The sequence below is a fragment of the Gossypium raimondii genome, chromosome 13 (genome assembly GCF_025698545.1).
Source record: "Gossypium raimondii isolate GPD5lz chromosome 13, ASM2569854v1, whole genome shotgun sequence".
In the NCBI taxonomy this organism is placed as follows: domain Eukaryota; kingdom Viridiplantae; phylum Streptophyta; class Magnoliopsida; order Malvales; family Malvaceae; genus Gossypium; species Gossypium raimondii.
In genome coordinates this window covers 49768738-49791646 of record NC_068577.1, presented here as the reverse complement: position 1 = coordinate 49791646, position 22909 = coordinate 49768738, and the positions used below count along the sequence as shown (strand labels likewise).

The following is a 22909-nucleotide window of genomic DNA, read 5'->3' as shown; positions in this document are numbered from 1 at the left end:
TTTTCCACCTGTTGTCCATCAGAACTAACCACAAATTGAGGAGGAGAAGGAATAGTACCTAAAACAAATCCTTCAAGTCCATAGCCTTCAAGAATCAACAGAAGTTGATGCTTCCAGAGAAGATAGTTGTGCAAGGAAAGTTTGATGGTGTCGTGCTTAGAAAAATAGTGAACTGTTGACGTGGCCAGAACACCACTGCCTGGCGAATGTCCAGCTTCTCCGGTGTTAGTGAATTATGCGGAGAACCACCTGCCACATCAGATGCCATGATAAAAGAAAAGAAAAAAAATTACACTAGAAACACCAAGAAAACCTTGGCTCTTGATACCATGCTAAGATAACAGTAAAGATGGAGAAAAAGAATTATTCTATTCATGTCTCTTCTCATACAAAATGCATGTATTTAAAGTAAACCTAACAACTGCTACGTAACTGCTTTACAACTAACCTCAACTGCCAACTAACAACTTCTTTATTAACTGATTTATTTTCCCTAATAAGCATTGAGCTATCATTGGATGTCAAGTCTTGGCTGCTAATATATATAGAATGTAGTAGAGATTCGGCATTATGTATCAGTGTAACAAGCATAGCCATGGATGGCAAGTCTTGGCTTCTAATGATGATGTTGATGACTGGCCTCCTACTTTGGCAAAATGAAGCTGTTTCTCCAACTTATTGGAAAGCAATCCCTACCGGCCGCCACTTTCCATACAAGTTAAAGTCAGTGTCGAAGCGGGTGATTAACTTATTACCACCGCCACCACCGACTGGCATCTGAGCTCAAAGCCAAGCAGCTGGTACCAACTGGCATCTTTGATTGCAGGTTAGAGTCTCCCACCCAGGGAAGTTTAACAAACTTGAGTTTGATTGTGCCATAGCCCACAAAAGAAGATTTATTAACACTTTTGAACTTTGTTATTAGCTGACCAGCAAATATGTGCTCCAATAAACTTCAAGATTCAACTCTGATATTGTTTTTCTCATCTATTTCCTTTTGCACATTTGGTTTTATCTTTGTATAGAGTTTTATATTATTCCACCCTTTTGCGTATGCATGTATAGCCCAAGTTTTTTACTGTGAAATCACTAGTAGTTTGTAGGTCGTCAATAAGCATATACGTATAGTTTTGAAGCAAAGTGCCCAAAAATTTTCCCATCACCGATGAACTTGGTGAGTTCTTCAACAGACTGGAAAAGCTTGATGAGTTCTTTGAGCTTAGGAGGGGATTCTTCCATAAGATGAATATGTTTTTTTTTTAAGAAAAAAGAACTCTTAGATTTTTTTTCTTTAAAGAGTATTGTTTTTTATTTTACTTTTTTTCTATTTCTTTAATTAAAAGCAAATTAAATTGTTTTTAACTAAAAATCAAATAAAGAATAAAACAAAAAGGTATAATTGCTGAGAAGGGCTTGACTTAGCTAGTCAAAAGTCAACAAATGGACATGTGGCGCTCTCTAATTGCGTGGTGCGGCATGTCATTAGAAAACCTGACGAAAAAAAAATATAGATAACATATTGATGATTTTGTTAAAGTAGAAGGGTAAATCTTGCGATTATTGCTTTTCCTTTACAATATTGTGGAAGTGAAGAAGGACAATAAGATTCCAACTTTTCTGTCTCTCCCTCGCATCAAATCTCTCCTTTTTTCTTTCTTATTCACTCGATGTATTTTTTTTTTACAATTTGTAGATATGTTTATAAGTTGTGATGGTGTTTATCATTGCTAAAATTTCACTTCTCACTAACAGTTTCTTTTGAAAAATGAATAATTCTTTGTAAGTTTTTTAATTTGTTTTTGTTTAAGAGTATTTTAAAATAATAAACGATTTCACAAGTCGGTTTGAACTTGTGTTGTCTTAAGTTTTATATTTTTTTTAGTAGTTTCGTAAGTTTTCACTTTTAGAAATTTTTGTTTGCTCTTATAGTACGTTTTTTAGTCTTACTTATGCATGTAGTATTGCTTTTGCTAAGGATGGTTTTGTCTCTGTCCTCTTCAATTTAGTGGATGCTCGATTATTTTGTCAATTTTTGTTCGCCACTTTAGACCATCCGAGGTTTATTTTCTTATCGTATTAAGTGCTTACAATCACTTAAGATATGTTGTGCTTGAGTTATAACAGAGTTAATTGTCAACGTACCATAATATGTTGCGTTGCCAGAGCTTATCATTCACTATCTACAATGGATGTTTATTATTATTTTTCCCTAAATTGTATGGTCCCATAAAAAAATGATTAATTTTCTCTTTTAATTAGAGAAGTTCATAGGTTGGGTTAGGCCGAGTTGAGGTTAAGTTTGAGCATGCTATTAATATTCTTTATATATGTTTGACCCAGCTAAAATATGTTCTTAAAATTTCCAATCATGTTTGTACATAACTAACCCAAGCTCATTTTAAATATGTCCATATTTTTAAATTTTTTAAAATACTTATATTTTTTAAGTTTAATATTTAATGATTTTATATAATTCTCATTTATTAAAATTTTAAGAATAGTTAAAATATATTGATTTTTTTAAATGTAACTTCTTTTAAAAGTACTTTCCTTAATAACTAGAGTGGTTCTTTTTATAATGGTGAAAACACTGGAAAGTAAAAGTTACCTTTGAAGCCAAATAATTATTTTTTTCTTTTTTATTCTTTTAACGGTAGATGATTAGTAGACCTGTCCATGGGCTGGGCCGGGCCCGGAAAAAATTTTCGGCCCGCCTCCTAGGCCCGGGCCCGGGCCCGACCCGAAATATAAGCCTGAAATTTTTGTCCATGCCCGACCCGAGAAAAATATCATAAGCCCGAGCCCAGCCCGGCCCGGCCCATTTTTTAATAAACATTAAAAAATTATTTTAAAAATAAAAAAATAAAACAAATTTAAAATATAATAAAACGGGCCTCGTTTTTTTGCCCAAGCCCATATTTCGGGCCTATATTTTTACCCGAACCCTCCCATATTTCAGGCAGGCCGTCGGGCCGGGCCGGGCCGTCCGGCCCATGGACTGGTCTAATGATTAGTCACTAAATTCGTTTTAATGGATTTTTAAATTTATTTTAAATACTATTAAATTAAATTTTGATTTATATTCTAATTTAAAAACATGTTGAATATTTAAAATTATTTTAAACTTAATAATATATTAATGTTGAGATAAATATTTTATTTATTTTTATTTTAAAATAGATAAATATTATTTAAAATAAATAGGTTAAATTACATGTTTTTTTAATTCTTTTGTTAATAATAAATATAGCTAAAAATTGTTAAAATTTTATTGAATTTTATTTGATGGGGTAATTTCAAAATTTACATTCACATCCCAAGTAAAGTGCTTTTGATTCTCACTTTCATATGTATAGTGAATATAGTGATTGTAACACCCCGGATTTTGGGGTTAGAAGTTCTGAGATTTGTAAGTAGGGTCAGTGGCTAGATCGGGCATTTGAGTTTGTTCGCATTCTAATGTTAGAATGGGTTTGCTGATCTGGTGGTTGGTTGTGTATTAATTTTCCTTAGGGTTTTAAGTTCGAGTCCTTCTGTATGCTTTGAGGAATTATTTTTTACACCTAATTGTTTTGAGTTAGAAATATTTATTAGCTTTTAACTTTTTTTTGCTATTTTTTTATTTTTTTGGAAAAATTGGCTCGTTTTCTTCCTCTTTTACTCTAGACGTCCTCTCTCCCTCCCTTGGGTGTTTTTTTTCAATAGAGAGATTTTTCTTCTTTTCTTTTCCTCTACTGATTCTCAAATTAATTTTGGGTTTATCGTTGTTGACTGGTGGGTCTCTGAATTGGCTTAGGGAGCGAATTGAACGATTCAGGTACCTATTTCGCAAATTAGGTGTAGGCTTCAAATCTCTTTTCTTCTATTTTTGATTTGTTAACTCAATTCTATAGTATTCGATAATTTCGAGTGCATACTGAACTGTGTAATTGGTATCGAAATTGCTGTGAATTTTGCCAATTTGTGTGTGTGTTCTTAGCTACTTATATTTGACATGAAATTGTTGTTGAATCTGGAGGATTTTTGTAAGATTCTGTTGTTTAAGGAATGGTTAATGACTGGGTTCGTTCTGATGTCACAAAATCGAGATTTTGGCCAGTTTTAGTCTGGTTCCGTGACCACACGGGCGGTTCACACGGTCATGTACATTTGGGATTTATGGTTTCCGGGCAAATTTTGGTGCCACACGACCGTGTGGCCAATTTAGGGATTTCAGTCGACTTCCGCATGGTCGTGTCCCTTCCTCACACGGGCGTGTGTATTTGGAAATTAGGGTTATGTGATTTGATGTCACACGACTGCGTGGCCAATTTAGGGATTTAGGGATCCTACACGGGCGTGTGTTTTGGACACACGGTCGTGTTTGATGGGCACACGGGCGTGTGAGACCCTCACACGGTTGTGTCTGTCCTATACCCTATTTTAGCATAAACGGATAGAGAGTTACATGGCCGGATCACACAGCCATGTCCCTAGGTCACACGGACGTGTGCCTTCTTTCATACGGGCATGTGCCTCTCCGTATGGGTGGGCTGACCCCCACACGACCTAGGCACTTCCACATGGCCGTGTCGCTTTGTTTCGTAAATTTTTGTGTTGTAGTATCACTTATCTATTCTGTTTCTTGTGTCGTTCAACAGTTGTTGAAGCTTCTGTATAAGTATTAAGGACTCTGATACGACTTAAGGTCGTGTGATTAACTGCAAGCATGGTGCTAAACTTTCGATTTGATTGTTCGTGTTTGTAATGTGCTCTGCGAAATGAAACCGTGTCTGATATGTAATGGCCCAAATTTGCCCGGCCCGATACAGATATTAAAACCAAAATAATATTTATAATTAAAGTCTAAATGTCCAGTTATACAAACCCAATTACAATGGCCCAAATACCTCGGCCCAATTACATTGAAGCCCAAAACAAAATGAATCACAAACAGAAACCCTAGGTTTCTAAGATCTTCAGCCGCCGCCTTCCCTCGCACATACGCCTCCTTCTCCCCACGCCTCCACGTGCTGCGCCGTGCCACGTCATCGTACGGCCATTCCTGCAACAAACGAAGGACGACTAACGTAGCAGAGTCAGATCCCCACTCGTGCTGCGCATCCGCGCCAGGTCCACGTGCGCCTTCTCTAGGCTAGCCACGTCCCTCTTCCGTACGACGGTTTCACCTGCAAAAACACGCAGCAAGAAAAGCAGAAAGGGAACAACAACAAAGAAAATAGGCAATAGGAGAAAAAATAATAGCAAAAATAAATTAGAATTTTTATTATGATTGTATTTTTATTTTATTTTATTTTATCTCCGGCTATAAAAAGGGAGAAAAACAATGTAAAAAAATGCCTTTTTTTTCCTTTTTTACACACAGAATATCAATACAAACGAAAGAAGTGAAAAAATATTGAAAAGAAAAAAGGTGATTTGTTCTCTAATTTTTGTTTGTTTTATTTTTTGCCTCTGTTCTTATTTCGTTTCAGTGAAAAAGAGTGTAAATAAAAGAGAAAGGGAGTTGGAATTCGCACCTGGTTAAGTCCGCCGTCTAATCCGTTGTTGGTTCCGATCGGAACCAGACAGTTGGGGGCTCCGATGTTGAAGCGGCGGCGTTCAGGGGGTTAAGGTTGAAACCCTAGCAGAGTTTCTCCCCTTTCTTTCTGTTTTTTTAAGAAATGAAGCAGAAATGTTTTTAAGAAAAATTTGTTTTAAGTAATAAAAGGGAAACGGCGCCGTTTGAGGTAAGGCCTTCAGGTGTCAAAACGGCACCATTTAATGGCCTATACCCGCGCGGTGACCCGACCTGAGGGAAGGATCCGCACGTTTTTGGCTCAATGGTATATTTACGCTATAAGTCCCTTTGTATTTGAGTGTTGTTGCGATTCAGTTCTCTTTCTTTTTTAATTTGTACTGTGTATTTAACTTCGGTTTCATTTAAGTCCTCAGCTAAACGATGTCGTTTTCATTGTTTGGTTTTGAATGCCTAATCTGTGTGTTTATTTGCTGTTTCAGTCCCTCATTTTTTTTATCGAATAAAAATTAATCCTTTTATTTTTTTATTTATTTATGTTTGCAGCCTATTTAATTCTATTTTGTTTCAATTAAATTTTTGTTCCATTATTTCATTGTACTTTGCTTTATTTTTTCTTTAAATCTTGTTTCAATTTTGATTAAACTTTTATTAGCTTAATTTTAAGTTAAATTAGTTCTTATTTTGATAAATTTATTTTGTATTTCTAATAATATTACTATTATTAAATTCATATTATTAAATTTAACTTGACATATTATTATTAAATTCATCATTTATTAATATATATATTTTCATAAGAATTTGATATAATTCGTACATATCTTAATGTTCTATTTTATGTTATATCTTAAAATTCATTGTTTTATATACCTATATGTTAAATGTTTACATAATAATTTTTTAAATACTATTACTCTTATATAACTTATTAATTTTTTTGTATATATTAATGTTTTGATTTTGCTATGATTATTACTTTTAAGTGTCTTAATATATTTATATAGATATTTTAAACCGATTTTATTTGTGTGAAATCAACTTCTTTCCAAATTTACTAATGCACCAAACCTTCTCCATTTTTTTTATCTATACTAGTATATATGTATCATTACTACTCCATCATGCTACATTTGTTTCAAAAATTATGATTCATTAAAGCATTAAAATCATTTTATTTCGAAGTTTTTCAAAATACTTGGTGTTCATGATTCTCGAGAGGATTGTGCCCTAACTTATTGGGCCTCGATTCTTTTCGTTGAATTTAGATAGCCAAGTATTTCTTTTGCAATAAAACCGTACAAATTCTAAATAAAAGTTTTTAAAGATTTCAAAATATTAGATCCTAACTCACTGGATATGACATTTTGCTACCTCGAATTAAGGATTTTTAAAAATAAAGGCGATATTCAGTATTTAGGAATTTTGGGAAATTGAACCCTAACTTACTGGGTTTTGATTTAACCCTAACTTACTGGGTTTTGATTTTTCATTTGACCCAAATAACCAAGTATCCTTCTCAAAATGCATAGGTTTAAAAGTCAAAAGATAAACTTAATTTGGAATATCAAAATGTTGCGCCCTAACTCACTGGGTGTGACATTTTATTTCTTTGAAGTAAGAGTGTTTTATTTTTCAATTTATTCAAGTTAAAAGGATCGTATTTTAAAATCTTTTCAAAATTTTGACACTAAGACATTAAATAATCAATTCGGTACCAATTTTGGGTGTTATGAGGGTGCTAACCCTTCCTCGTGCGTAACCGACTCCCGAATCTATTTTCTCAAATTTCGTAGACCAAAATCGTTTTTAAGGTGAGCCGATCACACCCCAATAAAGGATCGGTGGTGACTCCCAATTTTCATTTTTAAGTCGAAAATTAATTTTTTTGTTTTCAAAAAATGGTTTTGACATGATAATTGTGAAGAAATTTGACATTGAGTTTGTGTGTGTAAGAGCATTCTGATTCTGTACTCTGATTCGATGTGTTTGATTCCAAAGAGTGTGTATTTTTGTGTAACCGCAGAGAATTCTGTATTTGACTAACTGTTTACGACCTTCTATATCTATGTGACTGTTCGTGTTTGGTGTGCATTGTTGCATTTGCATCATGATTTAGGGTTTGGTTGTGAAGAGAAGAAAGACTGATTCTGATATGATTTGGCAGTTTAACTGCAACATATCTGTACAGTAGTTTACCGCAATACACTGTACTGAATATACGTCAGCTTTGTTGCGTACCATTATCTGAGTGGCTTAGTCCACATATATGGTGTGTAGGGTTGGATGGGCCTTTTGAGGTCCTATGTGGTGTGTTTGGTTGGATGAGCTTAAACAGCTCTATTGGGGTGTGATCGAGGGAAGGAGAGGTATTTTGACTGGATGGCTAGGTTTTCACTACTTGACTGCATTCGTAAGCATCTGATTAAGTGATTTGGTGTAAATTTATTTGTTTGCATTATGTCTGTTTGACTTATCATTTGTGATTGTTTTTGCGTGTAATGACGTTTTGTAACACTGTGTGTGATGATAAGTGCTTTGCTTGAGTACGTTCATTTGGGACGTTGGCTTCGTGTACACCTTCTGGTTCTGTATATCTCTGTAAGTACGTTTCACTGTTGTACTGCTATCTGGAATTCTGATCTGTAATTTTATTGTTAGTCATGTCTCAAACTCACACTGAGCTCGTGTAGCTCACCCCTTAGTATTTCCCCTTTCAGGTACATTTCCGAATTTTGATATTGGACTTGGCACGCCGAAGGTCTCGGAATTACGCATTTTAAATAATTAGATAAATTACTATTTTGAAAATTGTGGTATGAACTTTTGTATTAAATGCATGTAAGCGTTATTTGGACTGAGGTTTTTGTAGCACCGAGATTTTATATCTAAGAGTTTTTACGAAACTTAAATACTGTTGTAAGAGACCAATTTCATCCGGCCCAACAAAAACCAAAACAAATAAATAAAAACAATAAAAAAGTCCATTATTAAAATCCATTTACAAAAAATAATGGCCCAAATACAAAAAAACCCTAAGGCCCACTATCTTAAAAAAATTCAGAAACCCTAGTTCTCTATGGTTATCCACGATGCAGCCTCTGCCTCGTCAGCAAGTTCGCCGCGTAAGGTCTGACGCGTCATCTACCTCTTTCACCATAATGGCAAGCCGTGGCTCTCCAACGCTGTTAACCTTGCCATGGACGCCTGCAAAAAGAAAAACAAAATGACAGAAATGCAGCACACAAAGAATAGTAGAAAAGAAAATAAAAATAATAGTCTAATGTAACACATTCGGCTATAAAAGCCATAACAACCATGTAATTTTTTTTGGAGATACAGAGAATAAAAAAATAGAATAAAAGAAAGCAAAAAAACTACAAATGTTTAAAATAGAAGGTATTTTCATTTTTTTTATTTCGAAGCATATATATAAAAATACAAAAGTATTAAACTTTCACATGCGCCGCTATTGTCAGTGGTTCTTTTGGCCACGAAGGCTGCCGAATCCCTCGGGGTTCGCCTACGGCCGCGTCGAAGAAGGATAGAAGCCGAAAAGTATCCATTTTTTTGTTGTTAAACATTGACCAAATTTTAAGAATTTCTGCCCTAGATTTGAGTTCCCCATGAAACGGAGATAAAAAAGGCCATTTTTTAGAACTCCAGCCACCGGAGGCGACGGTCGCAGTCGCCGATGACCGGTGGCCATGGTGAAGCACCGACGGCCCTTGGCCGAACAAGGGAGCGAGTTGAGAGAAAAAAAAGAAAGAAATAAATAAAACTGGTTGAAATGGTTTTTTTTTTAAATATTTTTAACTTATATAGACTTGGAAAAACGACGCCATTTCAAAGTGGTTCCAAATGCCCCAAAATGACGCCGTTTTGGGACCGACCTGATGACCCAATCCGGATTCCCTTAAGATCCGCGCGTTTTTAAATGGGAGGGTCTAATTGTTGCTTTGTCCATTTCATTTTTTTGCTAATTTTTAATTTTGTCCTACTGCTTATTATTTTTGCTTTTATTTTCTCCCTTTTTATTTTACTCCTTTTCAATTTGGTCCCTCTAACCCATTGATGATCCCTCTGGGAATGACACGTGCAAATAGAGTTTGAATAATTTCCCTCTGAGTCCTTATATTTTCTATTTTCTTTTAATTTAGTCATTTATGTTCTGTTTTCTTGTAATTAAGACTTTAAATTTTGTTATGTTGTCAATTTAATCATTTGTTTCCTTTTTTTGTTTGCTTCACAATTCATGCTTCAAGTTTTGTTTAAACTTCAATTTAATCCCTCATTTATTTAATTTTGCCTTTTTATTTATTATATCATTTATTTAAACATTTAAAATTTATGTTATTTATATTCCCTTTTATGTATTTTTATTTTATCATTATTATTATTATTCATATTAATATTATGATAGTAATTATAACATGATTATCGCTATTATTACTATAAATTGACATTTTTATTATCATTATAGTTGCATTATTATTGCTCACTAGCATAGCATCTTTATTTTATCTTTTATTTTGTTTATTTATTTATTTGCCTATCATTTTAATATCATCATCTCATTTTTTACCCGCTACTATGTTACTTTATTTTGCTAATATCCATGTTGTGTATCGTGTTAAAACATATTCATCCATTTTATTATTAGGCCTAGACAAATTAAAAAGCATATCATTTTAAAAGGTTGTATTCATTTTACCTAATGAATAGGAAATATTTGAAAACCAAGCCAATGCTCATTATTTTTTTGGAATTAGAGGAGTCATGCTCCTAACTTACGGAGTATGACCTCTTTCTAAAACCAAAGTAATTGAATATCCATTTTAAAAATAAAAAAAAATGAGATTTAAGTAATGATCAAATGGTGATTATTCTTGTTTTCGAGGATTTAGAACATCGTGTCCTAACTTACGTGACATGATCTTTTCTTCTCAATTAACTAGAAATAAGGCATTTTCGTGAAAATTAATTTAGTTAAGCGATATTTTAATAAAAAGCATCATGCAAAGAGGGATTGTATTTTAAATTTTCTTTGAATTTTTAATTTCGACATCAAAACATCAAGTAACCAACGAGGTACCAATTTTGGGGGTTATGAGGGTGCTAATCCTTCCTCATACATAACCGACTCTCGAACCTATATTCTTAGATTTCATAGGCTAAAAATTATCGTTTTAGTAAAATCTAATCTTTTATCAAGATGATTAAATTTTGAGGTTACCAGATTACACCTAATGAAAAGGATCAGTGGCGACTTTATTTTCGTTTTTTAAAATAAAAGTCGATTTCAAAAAAAAGGTTTCGACAACTTGGCGACTCTACTGGGAACAATAAGAGAGTCAATCCGCAAGTTGATTACTTTTGGTCTTTTTATCGAAAATTGAAAATTCGGTTTAATTTTTTTCATTAAGGGTTTTACTTCCAGTAAATTTCAGTCTTATCTTTTTTACGACATCGTTCAAGCATTTTTTGCATTGAAATAACAATTAATGGACTAACAATATTCATGTAAAAGGATTTTTGCATATTGCTCTGAAAGGTTTCTAATAGTACAAGGACCTGAAACATGACCACTAGTTAGAACTAACCAAATCTAAGGGTTGGAAATATCAAGGAACGAATATTCTAAATTGTGATTACTTGTTTGGGTTTTCTGTCAAAGATACTAGATCTGAACAAGAAGGCATGATAACACATAAGTGATGGAACCTTGACGAACAACGAGCAATGTCAACCTAAGCACTAAAAAGGGGATCATTCTCGAAAAATGACATTCTGCATTCATGCAAATATCATTCATATACATCTAGATAGGAGCATTTGATTCATTCTAATCATAACATCCTAATCGCTTGGTATAAATATAGGCCTATGAAATGGATTCTACAGGTCATGTTTCCTAGATAATGGTGTAATAGATTAGTAAAACCACAAATCCTATACCCCTGAAGTTGCAGTGGGTCGAATTGAAGTCACCATAGTGAATCTTATCTCTCTGAAGTTGCAGTGGAATAGATTAAAGCTACGAATATCATCTCCCTAAAGTTGCAGTGGAGTAGATTGAAGCTATAAATCCTATACCCTTGAAGTTACAGTGGGTCGGATTAAATATACCATAGTTAACCTTATCTCCCTGAAGTTGCAGTGGAGCAAATTGACGCTACAAATCCTATACCCTTGAAGTTGTGGTGGGTCGGATTAAATCTACCATAGCAAACCTTATCTCCCTGAAGTTGCAGTGGAGCAGATTGAAGCTACGAATGTTATCTCCCTGAAGTTGTAGTGGAGTAAATTGAAGCTACAATTCGCATACCCCTGAAGTTGCAGTGGATTAGAATGAAGCTACAACAACGAATCTTATCTCCTTGAAGTTGCAATAGAGCAAGATGAAGCCGTGATACCAAATCTTGCCTTCCTAAAGTTATAATGAAGCAGATGCGGTAAAGTAGAGTAACTAGTGGATGGAAAGGATAAGCTATTTCAAAAAGAGGAACACCAAAGAAGCCGAGATTCGTTAGGACCAGAAAAAATTGGTCATTCTTAAAGTCTTTGCTTCATTCCTGTTACACGACAACGAGCAAAGAAGGGTAGCTGTAAAGGCCCAATTTCGTCCGACCCAACAAAAACCAAAACGAATAAATAAAAACAATAAAAAAAGTTCATTATTAAAGTTCATTTACAAAAAAAAATGGCCCAAATACAAAAAACCCTAAGGCCCACTATCTTAAAAATTTTCAAAAACCCTAGTTCCCTAAGGTTATCCATGCCACAACCTCCGCCTCGTCAGCAAGTTCATCTCCCAAGGTCTGACTCCTCGTCTACCTCTTTCACCAAAATGGCAAGGCACGGCTCCCCAATTTCGTTAACCTTGCCATGAATGCTTGCAAAAAAAAAATAAAAGGACAGAAATGCAACATGCAAAGAACATCAAAATAAAAAATGAAAAATAATTGTCTAATGTAACACATTCGACTATAAAAGCCATAACAACCATGTATTTTTTTTTGGAGATACAGAGAATAAAAAAAATAGAATAGAATAAAGCAAAAAAACTACAAGTGTTTAAAATAGAAGGTATTTTCATTATTTTTATTTCAAAGCATATATATAAATACAAAAGCTTTAAATTTTCACCTGCGCCGTCGTTGTCGGTGGTTCTTCTGGCCACAAAGGCTTCCGAACCCTCGAGATTCACCTACGGCCGCTCTGAAGAGGGATAAAAGCCGAAAAGTCTCTTTTTTTGTTGTTGAGCGTTGACCGAATTTTAGGGATTTCGGCCCTAGATCCAGATTCTCTGTGAAACGGAGATAAAAAAAGGCCCTTTTTACAACTTCGACCACTGGAGGCAATGGTTGCCGTCGCCGAGGACCGGTGGCCATGGCGAAGCACTGACGACCCTTGGCTGGACGAGGGAGCGACTTGAGAGAAAAAAAGAAAGAAAGAAAATAAAAAAAACAGGTTGAAAAGGTTTTTTTTAATATTTTTAATTTATATAGACTTGGTAAAATAATGCCATTTCAAAGTGATTCCAAATACCCCAAAATGACACCGTTTTAGGGCCGACCCGATAACCCGACCTGGATTTCGTTAGGATCCGCCGTTTTTAAGGGGAAGGGTCTAATTGCTACTTTGACCCTTTTGTTTTTTTGCTATTTTTCAATTTCATCCTACTGCTTGTTATTTTTGCTTTTATTTTCGCCCTTTTTTTATTTTACTCTTATGCAATTTGATCCCCCTAACCCATTGATGATCCCTCTGGGAATGACACGTGTAAATAGGGTTCAGATAATTTCCCTCCGAGTCCTTATATTTTCCATTTTCTTTTAATTTAGTCCTTTCTGTTATGTTATCTTGTAATTAAGACTTTAAATTTTGTTATGTTGTCAATTTAATCCTTTGTTTCTTTTTTTTTTTCTGTTTGCTTTCTTCTTCTTTTTTCTGTTTGCTTCATAATTCATGCTTCAAGTTTCGTTTAAACTTCAATTTAATCCCTCATTTATTTAATTTTGTCTCTTTATTTATTATATCATTTATTTAAACATTTAAAATTTATGTTATTTATATTCCCTTTTATGTATTTTTATTTTATCATCATTATTATTATTCATATTAATATTATGATAGTAATTATAACATTATTATCGCTATTATTACTATAAATTGACATTTTACTATCATTATAGTTGCATTATTATTACTCACTAGCATAACATCTTTATTTTATCTTTTATTTTATTTATTTGTTTGTTCATTTATTTATTTGCCTATCATTTTAATATCATTGTTGAAACCGTTTTTTGAAAACAAAAATTTTAGTTGTCGACTTTAAAAAACAAAACTAGAGTCGCCACCGATCCTTTATTAAGGTGTGATCGGGTCACCTTAAAAATTATTTTGGTCTACTTAATTTTGAGAAAACAAGTTCGAGTCGGTTACATGACGAGGAAGGGTTAGCACCCTCGTGACGCCCAAAATCGGTACCAAATTGATCATTTAATGTCTTAGTGTCGAAAGTTAAAAAGATTTTAAAATAAGCTTGAATGATGAAATTTGCAAAAGGATAACAAATTGTTCAAGTCATGTAAAGAAATCGAGTCCCAATACGTTAGGGTACAATTCCTCATAATTCCCGAACTTTGAATATCACTTTTATTTTATGCGAAAATATTCATTTCGAGAAAGTAACATGCCACACCCAATACGTTAGGGCACGACAAGTTAAGTTCCCAAAAATGATTTTTATGCTCGTGCATTTTGAATAAAGAATATCCTCGGTTATTTAAGATTAACAAAGAAAATCCGAACCCAATACGTTAGGGCTCAATTTCCCTCGAAAATCTCAAGCTTTGAATATTGCTTTTATTCAAAAAAAAACCTTTGGAGCGAGAAAATAACTTTGATGTATGGTTAAAACCAAAACATATTTTCAAAAAGGGTACGTTAAAAAGGTAATATACAATATGATACAGATATTTTAATTTACAACATATACGAATAAATATTTACAAATACATATATACAAATACAATATAACAAGAAAGTCGCAAACATATGTACACATATATCTAAAACACATATACAAGTATACATGCAAATAGAAGGAATGAAATTATCCAATAAAGCAAACAAAACATGTATTAAAAATAAAATAAAAGTATAAAAAAACGATATGCATATATTTACGAAAAGAAAAAAAAGTATACGATATGTATATATTTAAATATTTATATATGTACAATATGTATCCAAGTAATGGAATATATATAGAATAATGAAAATGTTTTAAAAAATGTAAATATATATGCTGTAAAATAAATGTATATTTTAAATTATAATATATAGGAAATATATGTATATTAAAAATGTACATGTATATTTATATATATATTTGTAAAAAAGTCAAGAATAATATATGAAAATAAAATGTATGGTAATATACATAAATACTATATGCAAAAGTGAAAAAAATATAAGAGTATACGTATGTCAAAATTTGCTTGTATGCATAAAAAAATTTTAAAATATTCATATACTATAAAACATATATATATATATATATATATATATATATATATATAAAGAAGCATGCATGTGTATACTATAAGAATACGTGTATAAATAATGATAATAATAACAATTTAAAAAAACAAATTGAAAAGAAAAAAGAAAAAAAATGTAATTAAAATAAAATGAAGGACTAAATGGCGATGCGCGCATTCCCTGAGGGGGCTAAAATGAAAATAACCCGTCTCCCTGAAACGGTGCGCAACAATGGGCCAAATTGAAACAAAAAATAAAACACAGAGTTAAAATTATAAATATGAAAAGGACTACATTAAAAACGACTAGAGAGCAGAGGGACCAAGGAGATAAATATCCCCCCTAGTGAAAACACGAGGGTTACCAAGCGGGTCGGGTCACACATGCGGGTTTTGGCCCTATTCGATGTCGTTTTGAGGCCATTGAAGCAGGCCCTAAACGACGCCATTTCATAACCCTTATAAATGCCAAATTTTCCTTAAAAAATTTCATTTTCCTCATTGATTCAGAAAAAAATAACAGAGAAGCTCTGCTAGGGTTCCTCCTTTATGCCGCCGCCGCTGCCAATCGAGGCATGCCCCTGCCGCCCCGGTCTCCGATCGCGACGGAAAGGGGCGCCAACTCAGCGATTCCGACGAAAATAGGTATGTTCGTCCCTTTTCTTTGTCTTTCAAAAAGAAAAATCTATTTGCCTTTCCATTTCTTTCGGTATTTTCCCCCCCATTTACAGATTAAAATCGGGCTTTTATAGCCGAAAATAGAAAAGAAGAAAATCTAAAAATCAAATATCAATCTATTCTGTTGTTTGCCCGATTTTTGCGCTCTGTTTTGTGTTTGTTGCTGTAGGTACGGCCAGTCAACGTGGAGGCGAACATGCGCGACGTGCGCGGAGGGACGGGCGCGATATACGGGGGTGGTTGCTGCTTGCGACGGCTGGAGAGGGGAGACTGCTTAGGGTTTCTGAAATTTTTTAGTTTTGGGCTGATTTGTTTATTGGGCTAGGGTTAATTTTTATTGGGCCATACGGGTTGTATATTTATTTGGGCCCGGGCATATTTGGGCTTGTACAATCATCATTTCATTTTTTTTACCCGCTACCATGTTACTTTATTTTGCTCATATCCATGTTGTGTACGTGTTAAAACATATTCATCCATTTTATTATTAGGCCTAGACAAATTAAAAAGCAGATCACTTTAAAAGGTTGCATTCGTTTTACCTAATGAATAGGAAATATTTGAAAACCAAAGCAATACATATTATTTTTTTGGAATTAGAGGAGTCGTGCTCCTAACTTACAGAGTATGATCTCTTTCTAAAACCGAAGTAATTGAATATCCATTTTAAAAATAAAAAACGAGATTTAAGTAATGATCAAATGGTGATTGTAATAGCCCAATTTACCTGGGCCCGTATAAATAACACAAAAAAACAAAAATAATAATAATTAATACAGTCCAAAATCAACCCAATACAGTGGCCCAAATGCTTAAATGCTAACCCACTAGGCCCAATACAAACAGCCCATTAATTTGCCCCAAACCATTAACCCAAACTCAAAAACCCAATACCAAAAATAACAGGAAACCCTAGCCTTCCTCAGCAGCTTTCTATTTCAGCCGCCATAGCAGTAGCCCAGGCGCGCCTCTTCCCCGCGCGTGCGCCTCCACGCCACGCACCTCTGTACACCGTACCTGCCAACAAAAACAAACAAGCGCAACAGACCATTGTAAGTTTTTTACGAAAAGAAATACAGAGAAACAAATGTAAAAACACTGAAGCAGAATCAATAGAAAGAAATTAAAAAAATTTCTGAAATAAGGTGTTCTTTTTTAATTCTTTCTCTGTTTTCGTTTCTTTTTTTTTCCTTTCTGTTTTTTTATTAATCGGGCATAAAAAAAGGGAAACAGTTAAAGGACGAACCTGGTGGTCGAACCTCAGTTCCCTCCGTCGCAATCGGAGGCACGAAAAGGCGAAGGGGGCTTTCGAACGGCCTGTTAGTTGAGCGGCGCGCAGAGGGAGTCTTTAGTTTTTTGTAGGGTTTGTTTCTTTTTAAATTAAAATTGCTGCTGATTTAGGGTTTAGTTAGTTTTTACATAACAAAAAAAACGGCGCCGTTTTGGGCCTGCTTAAGTGGCCTTAAAACGACGCTGTTTAGAGGCTTGCGACCCGCGCGTCGACCCGACCCAGGGGGAGGATCCGCGTGTTTTGATTCGACGGGCTATCTACGCGCGCGGTCCCTCCGCGTTTGCGATGGTTTCCAATTTGGTCCTTTTTTCTTTCTTTTCTTTTTCTTTTAAATTAGCCGCGTAATTTTATTTTCGTTTCATTTTGGTCCCGTGTTAAACGCAACGTTTCGGAAGCCTGGATTAATTTCTTTATTGGTCCCTCAACATTTTTTGCGCATCTGTTTTAGTCATTTTATTTGAATTTTATTAATCTTTCATTTTTAATTTATGCTTAAAATTTTACATTACCTTGCAAATTAATATTTTTTTAACTTCATTTATTTATATTATCACTTCCGAAATTATCATATATACTTTTATTTATTTATTTTCAGTTTTTAAAACAAATCAATCGTGTATATTTATTGCAAATTGATCTATTCATTCAATATATATATATATATATATATATATATATATATATATCATTTGTATATACCATTTATTTGATTTTCATTTTATACCACACGCACTTTAAGATTCATTTACATATTACTTACTTTTATTGATATTTTTACATTTCAAACCTTTGTGTATTTTATCTAAATTCTTTTATTCATACAATTTTCAATTCCTTTCTCTGTTATGTTTTTGTATTAGTTTACGTGATGTTTCATTCGAGATTAATTTTCAATTCATTTAGCTTTTAATTGTTAATATTGGTATAGATATATTATATGGGACTATTGCTTGTGTATGTATGTATTGTGTTGCTCATTTATATTTAAGGGTTATTTGTGTTTATTAGTGTACACTTTGGCTTATGAATTATCACTTCGCATTGTACATTATTATTTCATCGCGCTTTATTCACTTAAAAAGTTACGTTTAATATCATTCAAGTATCAAGAGCATTTTTATTCAAAAAGTTTTCAAAAATAACGCTACTCGGCATTTGGGATCTTGGAAAAGATTGAGCGCTAACGTATTGGGTTACAATTTTTCTCGTTGAATCTAAATAATCGAGGATATGCTTTAATAAAACATAAATAAAAAGCTCATTCTCGAGAATTCGATACGTTGTGTCCTAATGCATTGGATATGACATGTTGTTTTCTCGAGATGAGGATTTTTTTCTAAAAAATAATAATAATAAATAATAAAGGCAATATTCGGTATTTAGGAATTTTGGGAAATTGAACCCTAACTTACTGGGTTTGATTTTTCATTTGACCCAAATAACTCAATACCCTTTTCAAACTTAAATGCATGAGTTTTAAAAATCAAAAGACAAACTTAATTTTGAAGATTAAAAATGTTGCGCCCTAACTCACTGGGTATGACATTTTATTTCTTTGAAATAAGAGTGTCCTATTATTCAATTCAATTTATTCAAGTTAAAAGGATCGTATTTTAACATCTTTTCAAATTTTCGACACTAAGACATTAAACAATCGATTTGGTACCAATTTTGGGCGTTACGAGGGTGCTAACCCTTCGTCGTGCTAACCGACTCTCGAACCTATTTTCTCAAAATTCGTAGACCTAAAATCGCTTTCAAGGTGATCCGATCACACCTCAATAACAAAGGGATCGGTGACGACTCCAATTTTTATTTTTAATAAGTTGACACTATTTTTGTTTTCAAAATGTGGTTTCGACAATGATTATTCTTATTTTCGAGGATTTAAAACATCGTGTCCTAACTTACGGGATAGGATCTTTTCTTCTCGATTAGCTTGAAATAAGACATTTTCGTGAAAATTAATTTAGTTAAGCGATATTTTAATAAAAAGCATCATGCAAAGAGGGATCGTATTTTAAATTTTCTTCAAATTTTCAATTTTTGACATCAAAACATCAAGTAACCAACGAGGTACCAATTTTAGGGGTTATGAGGGTGCTAATCCTTCCTCATATGTAACCGACTCCCGAACCCATATTCTTGGATTTCGTAGGCTAAAAATTATCGTTTTAGTAGAATCTAATATTTATTAAGATGATTAAATTTTGAGGTGACCTGATTACGCTTAATGAAAAGGATTGGTGGCGACTCCATTTTTGTTTTGTTAAAATAAAAGTCGATTTCAAAAAAAAGTTTCGACAACTGTAATGTTTTTCGGTTTGTTAAACTAAAATTTTGCACGATCACTTCGGTGATCAATGTGACCTCCGAAATTCGGTCTAAACTCCTAGGCCAGGTATTGGGGTGTTACAATGATTCTTAATAATTACATTCTCAATAATCATATTTAAATCTTGACATAAAAAAATTACCAAACGTGACCTAATGTTCAATAAATTTAATTTTTAAATCATAATATTCGGGAATAAATCTCAAAATTATACATGAACTTTAATTTAATGTGCAATTGTATATATAAACTTTAATTTGGTGCAATTATACACGTGAAACTCTAATGTGGTTCAAATATATACTTGAAACTTTAATTTTGATTTAATCATGCATATTTAAAGAAATAAATACATCGCTTTATTTTTATATTGAATAAATATAATTATTTATTCTAGCAATATATAAACATAAAATGATGTTATATCAATAATTGTGTTAATAATTTACAAGAATTGGATTAAACCAAAATTTCATGTATAAAATTATAAAAATCAAAGTTCATGTATACTTAAATAACACATAAAATGTATATAATACATAAAAACATTAAAATAAATGTTTCTCAAAAATTTAAAATAAATTAAAAAATGTACTTAAATAACATTAAGATAGGTGCAATTTAACCATAAAACAAGAGTTATACAATATCAACAAAATAGTAGCAACATAATAGTGAAATTGTAGCAAAATAGTAAGAAAACAACAAGAAAATAATAGGAAAATAGGAAAAATAGAATGCAAGAAAACAACAAAAAAAATAGCATTTTTTTTTGCAAATTCGGGTTGGACTAGGCCAAAAAAATTCATCCAAGGCCCGGCACATTTTTTAAATGGGCAATATTTTTTTTTCCTTAAGTCCATTTATTGAACTTATAATTTTTACCCAAATCCTTCTATTTTTTTAACGAGTCACTTCACCCGCCTCAAGGTATGATAATATTATTATTAAGTGTGATGTGAGATTTATCTTGATTAGACCATACTCTTGGTGAGACCTATAGTTTGCTTTCGCATTTTCACATTGTCTTAGTAGTGACATTATATTAATAAGATGTAGGTTTAGGTTAAAAAGAAATTCATTATTCACAACATTATATGAGGGCATGTTGGTTTTGTTGCAATAGAGAACATAAAATGTTTTGTTTCAATAATTAAATGAGTTGCAATGTGGTCCCAATTTATTATAATAATATTGAACGATAACTGACACAACATATATTGTCAATATCAAGCTCCATCTTAATGGACCAAAAAGGAAAAACCAATCAAATGAAAATAGTACCGTCAACTTGGCCAAGTTGACATCTAAAATTCTTTGTCCCTTCATCCATCATAACATTTAAAAAGGACAATTATCCAACACCAAAATAATATTCCTCAATATCTAAACACAAGGGAAAAGAAGATATTAAGTGGGTATCTCTTCAAACCTGATCATTAAAAAATGGAATTGTATATTTTAACCTTTTGTACAGACCTTCTAATACAATACCATTTATCTAAAAAAGTAGCCAGGAGACGAAATGACATGACTAATCAGTGGAAGTAATATATAAGGGTGTTTTACTAAAATATTACAAAAAAATAAAAAAATACTAAAATAATATTAACTTTTTTTATTTACTAAAATAATACAAAAAAAATAAAACAGTGGAAAATGGGATGCCACAAGCGACACCACTTGTATTATATACCCAGCATCCGTCCAGCTGAAGGAGAAGAAGAAGGAGGAGGAGGAGGTGCTGCCGGAAAAAGAGAGAAAGAGAAGAGAAAAAATAAGGTATTTTTAAAAAAATAATGGATTACCTTGTTATTATGTTTTTGTATAATTTTTTATTTTTTTTTTGTTAGTTTTGTTATTATTGTTAGTTATTAAGATTAATAAAACTCAAATTGATGGTTTTAGTTAGTATTATTATTGTTAGTTTTAGGGTTTAGTTATTAATAATTATTGTTACTTAGTATTATTGTTAGTAAAAACAAATATTATTATTATGGTTAGTTATTAGGATTAGTAAAACCCTAATTATTATTTTAGTTAGTATGATTGCTAGTTTTTACACTATATTATTGTTAGTTATTATTTTTAGTAAAACCCTAATTATTATTGTTAGTTAGTATTATTTTGAGTATAAAACTATTATTATTGTTATTGTGTTAGTTATTAGGATTAGTGATTAAACGTTGTTCATGTACAAAATGATAACCTAAAAGTATGAGCTTAAGGATGAAAAAATTGCATATTGAAACATTAATTTTTTTTATTTAAGTAATTTATTTACCGTTCGAGATTGTTTTTTGAGATTTTGTTTATTTATTGACAGATTAAATATTGAAGATGGATGATAAGTTTTTTGTATGCGTTTATTTCGATGGAGTCATCTTGACAACAAGTGTTGGATGTATATTTGAATGTCGGCAACAAATAGCAATGAGATTTAATAGAAATGTCTCGTTGGATGATATGAAGGGAATGATTAATGCAAAAATTCTTAGACGTTGTGGGAGAAAGATATCAAAAATTTTCTACAAGTTTCCAGTTTCGACAAATCCGACCAAATTCACCGAAATGGAACTTGCAGACGACGAAGACGTGGAGACAATGGTCGCTCTTTACTGTGGGAATGGGAGTGACAAGAATGCACCGATTCACTTATTTGCTGAGTTAACCGGTATGGAGGAAAATGAAGATGTCAATGCATATGGTGAAGAACACGGAGCTCAAGAACCGTGGATGGTGGCTCCAATATCGTACGTTGATAGTGAATCGACTATAGGTGGGATCGGTATCGATCTGAATATTACACCCGATATTGATGTGGTTGGTGGTGAAGAAGAAGGTGGTAGCGATTATTGTGATGAAGAGGTCGATAGTGATAGTGATCCCGATGTGGACGATGTACCTAATGATATTGACAATAAAGATGTGACTAACGATGGAAACATTAACGCTTTTTCAGTCGGGAATCAGATGCGACGTATTTTTTTACACAATAATCCTGGGCCACACATGTCGCTCATAGACCCAAATGCAACAGATGTAATGAGTTCCTGAGTACCACGAAATAGTTTATCCTCACCTACCGGTAGAATTCGATCATGAGGAGTTATTCATAGGCCAGAGATTGGAAAATAAAGATGAGTGCGTACTAGCTATAAAACGGTATAGCATGAACATATCAGTGGATTATAAAGTCACAGTGTCTACTCCGAAAATATATATTAGGGAGTTTTGGAAGGCAGCAAAAGGCTACAATTGGTGGGTACGAGCTGCATTCATTAAAAGTTCGCAGATGTGGGAGATACGAAAATTTGTTGGTCCTCATACATACACATCAACACGTATGACAGAAGATCATGGAAAACTTGATTCGAAAACTATCTGTACGTGTATCATGCCGATGGTGAAGGACATGCCGACCATTAAAGTTTCGGTACTGATTGCCGAAATGCAAGCACGATTCCAGTATCGAGTATCATATCGAAATGTGTGGATAGCTAAACAGATGGCATTGGAGCAATTGTATGGGG

At 33.0% G+C, this 22909-nt stretch overlaps 2 long non-coding RNA genes across 2 annotated transcripts; one reads left to right on the top strand and one right to left on the bottom strand.

The window, feature by feature from the left end:
• Positions 1-16455: 16455 nt before the first annotated feature.
• Positions 16456-17160, bottom strand: LOC128035974 (uncharacterized). Its single transcript, XR_008192671.1, has 2 exons — positions 16997-17160; positions 16456-16767 (listed from the first exon to the last, which is right to left on the bottom strand). It is a non-coding gene; the product is annotated as an uncharacterized LOC128035974 (long non-coding RNA).
• Positions 16661-17544, top strand: LOC105782067 (uncharacterized). Its single transcript, XR_001129712.2, has 2 exons — positions 16661-16802; positions 16976-17544. It is a non-coding gene; the product is annotated as an uncharacterized LOC105782067 (long non-coding RNA).
• The last annotated feature ends 5365 nt before the right edge of the window (positions 17545-22909 follow it).